The sequence below is a fragment of the Heptranchias perlo genome, chromosome 4 (genome assembly GCF_035084215.1).
Source record: "Heptranchias perlo isolate sHepPer1 chromosome 4, sHepPer1.hap1, whole genome shotgun sequence".
Taxonomy (NCBI): domain Eukaryota; kingdom Metazoa; phylum Chordata; class Chondrichthyes; order Hexanchiformes; family Hexanchidae; genus Heptranchias; species Heptranchias perlo.
In genome coordinates this window covers 48801828-48808400 of record NC_090328.1, presented here as the reverse complement: position 1 = coordinate 48808400, position 6573 = coordinate 48801828, and the positions used below count along the sequence as shown (strand labels likewise).

General features: G+C 44.2%; 1 pseudogene; it reads right to left on the bottom strand.

Annotated features, from left to right (window-relative positions):
- Window positions 1-1775: 1775 nt before the first annotated feature.
- LOC137320629 (ralA-binding protein 1-A-like) lies at window positions 1776-3488 on the bottom strand (annotated as a pseudogene).
- Between the last annotated feature and the right edge of the window lie 3085 nt (window positions 3489-6573).

The following is a 6573-nucleotide window of genomic DNA, read 5'->3' as shown; positions in this document are numbered from 1 at the left end:
GTTTAGGGTGGTGGATGGGGTGCCAATCAAGCGGGCTGCTTTATCTTGGATGGTGTCGAGCTTCTTGAGTGTTGTTGGAGTTGCACTCATCCAGGCAAGTGGAGAGTATTCCATCACACTCCTGACTTGTGCCTTGTAGATGGTGGAAAGGCTTTGGGGAGTCAGGAGGTGAGTCACTCGCCGCAGAATACCCAGCCTCTCACCTGCTCTCGTAGCCACAGTATTTATATGGCTGGTCCAGTTAAGTTTCTGGTCAATGGTGACCCCCAGGATGTTGATGGTGGGGGATTCGGCGATGGTAATGCCGTTGAATGTCAAGGGGAGGTGGTTAGACTCTCTCTTGTTGGAGATGGTCATTGCCTGGCACTTATCTGGCGCGAATGTTACTTGCCACTTATCAGCCCAAGCCTGGATGTTGTCCAGGTCTTGCTGCATGCAGGCTCGGACTGCTTCATTATCTGAGGGGTTGCGAATGGAACTGAACACTGTGCAGATTTATAAATGCGTAGGCTTCGAGGAGTTCCTGACATTTACCTGAGGAAGGAGGAAGCCTCCGAAAGCTTGTAAATTTCAAATAAAATCGTTGGACTATAACTTGGTGTTGTAAAATTGTTTACAATTTGTAAGAACTGTTTAAACAGACCATTGTAAGAGAGACAGCCACAAGGCGAAAGCTTTCTCTCTCTCTCTCTCTCTGGCTTGCTGGCTCTGGTGGGCTGCTTGTCTTGGTTCTGCCTGAGTCTGGAAAGAAGAGCAGTTTCCAGCAAACAACAAGGCGAGGGGAAGGCAGTTCGACAGGGAAGATCAGCAGCTCTAGAAGCAGGCCGACACACAAGAAGAAACCAGAGCAACAGCCCCAGTGACCATACCTCGCGGCAACAAGGGCCTTACGAAACAACCAACCGAATATTACCACCAACCAACCGGGTAATATTGAGCCACCGCGACCAAAGAAAACCAACTTGGGAGGAAACCGAAGATCCGCAAAGTTTCCACTCTACAATCTATTTCTGACTTACCTCTGGGTGAATTACTGTCAAAGATTCGTTTGGTGAGCATTATCTCTGGCCCTTTAGAGTCCAACCTAGCTAGTACAGTGGGATTGGGAGAGGTGAGGTATCTTTTTACTGTAATTTCCCTCATGTGTACCGAAGTGTTCCCCATTTTATTAGAGTGTTAAGATTGTTGTGTTGTATTTTCTCTCTTGAATAAAGGTCAAAGTTTCTTGCACTAAAACCAGTTGTCTGCTGCACTTTGTCAAAACCCCCAAATAAGTCCAAGGTCTAGAACCCAGGGAGTGGGAGCGATTCGAACCGCTCAGAAGTCAGAGGTGAAGCTGACACACACCACCACCCCCTACAACCCCCACCCCCCGCCAGCAAAGCCAGGGGTTTGAGCGATCCCTGTTGTAATGCATGACATTTGAGAGAGGGCATCCGCTTTCCCATGTGCAGACCCAGCTCCACGCTCAATTGTTGTATCTTTGAGTTCCACTTGCATGGCAGTTTGCACCACTGCTATCTGCAAGTCCAAATCTGCCTTGGCAAGAAGCTCCTTTAGCAATGTAGTAAAGTTGCAATCTTCTCTCTCCAGAAGTGGGAAGTGTCCAGTTTTGTTGATATAATAGTTTACAATTCGGTCTGCATCACCTTCAAATGAGCCGCTGCGTTCAATTGCCTTCATGTCTAAGCCTTGAGGTGACTTCTGCTGAATCTTTACAAACTCTGCTCCACAGAGGTACTTGAGTTTGCCACTTGTACCCTCATTATGCACTTTTAACAGTGGCTGGAGTAAGGCTCCAATTCCTGAAGCTTTAGTGCACCAATACCATTTGCCCCATCCACCTTCAGTTGTCTTATTTCTTCTGGATGGTAAGATGCCTGCATACTCAGGGCAATAAAAGTCTGAGAAAGTTTCTGGTAATCTCCTTCAACTGTTGCAGTCCCATACTGCTCCTTGGTATTCCAACAGCAAACCATATAATGCAGCTGTGGGGTGCTTACAAGGCCATAGTTTTGGTAATTTCCTCCTAAGGCACTCACTACCAATAACAGCCTGGGCAAGCGTTGTTTCACATTCCTGCCTTTTGCATGTAAAATTCACTGCACCTCCAACAACCTCACTTCTTTGGATAAGTCCTTTATACCAGCTTGCAGGTCTCTGTGCAAGCAATTCAATAGAAATTCCTGATGCTAAATGTCTTCCTTAATCTCAGGCAAGGCTGGCATTGTTGCCACATTAGACCAGCGAAGTGGTTTCATTACTGGCTTCAGCTCAATTTCCCCAAACAGCTTTGCCACGAATGAAACAGGTACAGTACACGAATACTGATCTGAAGAGTACAACTAAGAACCATGGAAGCATTCTGGCTATTCATTTTTGTTTCACTTTCTTTTTCAAAGACATGGTCCATACGGATGATAAGCCAAGAAAAGAGGTGGTAACTGAATACAGGCAGTTCCTTTAGTAGACACATTCTTCACCCTCTGTACCTTTTCCACATGAATCTTCAAGCCGCACCATGAGTTCCTTGATAAAAACATTTTCAGGCAGCTCACAGAGTTATTGTTTCAATAGGCTGGCCACCGTGTTTGTGTCATAATCCTCCAGATTGGGTGACTCTTCATGATGATACACAACTTTCAGCTCATCAACTTTTAATTTGGTACCTGATACCCTGATACCTTCACAATTCATGCCACAATTCTCAATGTGGTCATTGTACTCTTAAAACTGTTGGCAGCTGGATTCCATCATACAGCATTGTCCTTTCAGCAGCCTCAGCCAATGGACCATCAAAATAGGCCCGAGGGAAGAAGGGCTATCCACCTGAACTGCTTCCTAGTCTGGAGCAGCCTTCTTTTTCCTCTTTCCGCTGTTTAACAACCTCTGTTGCCGTTATATCTTTGGACTTTTTCTCCTTGTGTTTTTCCTCTTGGTGCTTTTCTACCATTGGCTTCTCTTTGATCCTAAAAGTCTTGCTTTCTTCTTGGAGAAACTAGGCTTTTTGAAGAGATGGATACCCTTTGGCCTTTTCATCTTTGATGGGCTCTCTGCTTCATCACCTGAGCTGTCCTCTTGGACAGCCACAGACCCCTCACTTCTTTTTAAATTTGCCTTTTTTCTCCTGGTTCTCTGACACTTTCACCATGCGTTTGGATATTCTCAGTGACCTCCTTAAGCATCTTACTACACTGGGCTCAGGCTCCGGTTTCTCTTCCACATGCTCGACTTCCTGGGGCCGGGGAGACTTCTTCCTCCAAAGTCTTCTCCGGCGCCTGTTGCCTCAGGGATGCTCTCATTCTCCTCGATGGCACCTTGTCTGTAAATTCCTCCACTCCCTTGGTGAAATGTGTCTTTTTCTCATACATTGCTTGGTCAGAGAGCTTGGTGTCTACAGAACTCTTCAAAGAATCCTCCTCCTCACATTTTGACTGTTTCTTCAGTGGGCTTCTCAGGCTCTGGGAGATGCTGGTCTCCTTCACCATCCAGTGCTCATTTACCTCAGCTTTTTTCCCCACTTACTTTCTGGCTGGCCAATCCAAATCCTTCTTGCTTGACCCATCAATCCCATTTTCCTCTTCAATTTTGAGATTGTCCATCTTGGACGCTGCAGCTATCACGCCATTTACCAACTGCTTTCCCTCCACCTTCGAGTGCTTGCTTTACTGCCTCGTCCCCACTTTCACCCTCATGATCTAATTAATTTCTCTTGGAGTTCCGGAATCTTGTTAGTCTGCTCCAGTTGTGCGAATGTGGCCTGCATGAATGCTCTCATCATTTCTTCCATGACTGTGGGTCTTGGCCTTTCTCAGAGTGCCAAAATCCCACTTCTGACACCGCATGTAACAAGCTGATGCAGGCCAGGACCCAATAGTCAATTAGACACGCAGACTAGATCCTAAAACAAGTGAGGTTTATTCACCCACATGGGGTCTTTACTTGCAGCAATGAACAAGTCAGTAATCAGTATTACTTTCCAATCTACCACTTAACCCTTTCAGTTTCTTCCTCTCCAAACTCTTCTCTCAACTGAGCCCTTTCCCAGCCTTTTATTCTTACAGGCTGGGAGTAGTTCCTGATTAAAGGCAGTTAAGGTCAACAATTTCTTAAAGCCATGCCACTTTTTATATAACTTCTTAAAGTGGCATCCCTATCTCGGTTCCGGAGCTCCCAACATCCTATGGCTTACAGATCATTCCTCTCTCGCTCTGTTACAGTGATACAGCATTTAGCAAGTTTAGCCCAAGGCAAGAAGGAAGACAGGAGAAAAGCTGAAAAACTGGAGGATATTTGCTGGGTGATGGCACCAAACATCCATACTCCTCAATGCCTTCAACAGTTTTGCATGATAATAGAGCAAGGCCATTTCCTTATTGGCTTTGAAGACTTTGAGGGTTGCCTTATCCTTATCCTCTCCCAATGGTTATGTATAGCAGAACAAAATCAAGAATATTGCAAGAACTCATGAAGCCCTTCAAACAGCAGTCGTGTGACCACAGCACCTCCCTCTCACCGCCAACATTTTACAAAGAGGATAGCATTGTCTTTATGGTGGCAGGATATGTGCAAAGGAGAATCCACTTATCTTAGCACGTTTGCAGATGCCTGAAAATTTCATCCACACTTGCTAGCAGTTCTGTCAAACCTCGGAGTCTGTGTTAACTTGCTGCAAACCTCCTTTCAGGTGCTTGCTTAGCAGGACTTCCAGGCCAAATGGGGTGCCCACTCCAACTCACTGGCTGTGGGAGGGCGGACAATCAGACTGCTTTCAAATTGAGCCGACCGGCAGGTCGGGTTTTGGAGGGGCAAGCTGGTTCCAGAGGAGGTCGAGCTCAGGCAAATAATAGGCAGCAGTGTTTTTGTGGAGCCACAAAAATTCTCCCAAAATAATTTCAGGGCCTTTTGTGGAGAAGTCCCCTTAAGGACTGCTGGTTGAAGCCGCTCAATGCCTGATTCAAATGGGTGGAGCATGCTGACACACATTCTACCCATTTATACCTGAAAATCGCAAAGAGGATCCTAAAACCAGCATAGGACCAAGATTTGCATACTTAAACAGCCTTATGCCTGAAACAGACAAGCGTACTGCTCTCACATTTAAAATTGCATTAGGCGGGTCTTGGCCTTCAATGGGGCAGCCAAGGGCTCTCCCCCTCCGATTTTCAACTGCTAGGTGCCCTTTCTTCAGGCAAGTAACGGACACCCAGCAGTTGAAAATATCGCCGCCCTCCCTCATGTATCACAGAGCATGTCGGTGCTTCAGAATGGAATAAAGTGCCTATTGTTCGAGGGCGAACATCATCTGGCACTGGTGCGCTCACACCATTGACAGGTGCAGCCCCATTGTTTCCAGCATCGCAAAATCAGAGCTATAATCTCGGCTGACGCTTCAATGGTACAGTGTTGAAGGTGCTGTCATTCAGATCAGATGTTAAACCAAGGCACTGTCTGCCTGTTCAGGCAGATGTAATAGATCCTATGGCACTGTTTGAAAAAGAGCAACAAGCTGTCCTGGCATCCCTCAATGAAAAACAGATTCACTGGGCATTCATCTCATTTGTTGTTTGCGGGATTTTGTTGGTCAATTGGCTGCTGCGTTTGCTTACGTAACAAAATGACTGAATTTCAAAAGTAATTCTCTGGTTATAAAGCACTTTGAGATTTGTTATATAAGAGCAGGTTCGTTCTACATTTATATTTGATTATAGCAGTGATTTTTTAACCATTGAATTTGGTCAAATTGTTTTAACACATAACGTACTCTCAGGTTTGTAATATGCACCATCTGTGTTAATGGAATACAAACACCTGGACTTAATAATATTTAAAATAATCAGAATTAAACATATTTCAGTCAATTTTTTTACTCTTTTTCTGTGGAAAAAATACTTTTGAACAAATAACTTTAAAAACTAAATATTTGAATAAAACTGATCTTTTTTTCCCCAAAAGAGAATTTAAGGAACTCTGTAATAATATGATATTGATAATGTTATGTTATGATATGTTTCTCCTTTAAAATAAGGGTTTTAACAGAACATTAATAACTGTGGCCCGTAATCTGTGATACACTGTTTATTACATACAAAGTATTTATTGTTCCCAAGCTATGAGGTTAATTACTTCTATGTGATAAAGTAGGGCCCAGGGCTCTTTTTTTCCTGATCACTCAGAAGATTCAGTAAAATCAACTTTTAGCAAATGCTTGCTTTGTTAAGACAAAAAGAAACAGAATATTCACAATAAGAACATTTCAGATTTAATCAGCAAAGCAATTTTCAGTAAATAAACAGTTGCAGCTGTCTTCACAAAATATGATGCTAACGGTAGCTGACATATCTTATTATCTACAAACTCAGTGCCTCTTTCCCCACTGAATATGACGCGGGCAAATGAAGGTGTCCTCTACACCAACAATGCCCATTAGTGTAGAGAGTATACAAAGCATTCCCTGCACCTAACTAAAAGCCACTCTGTGTGGCACACTGGAGCTTCAATATACCAATGTCAAGGTTTTATCAAGCTTAGCCATAGAATCAGATATTACCCTGCTCTTGTATCCTATGGGGT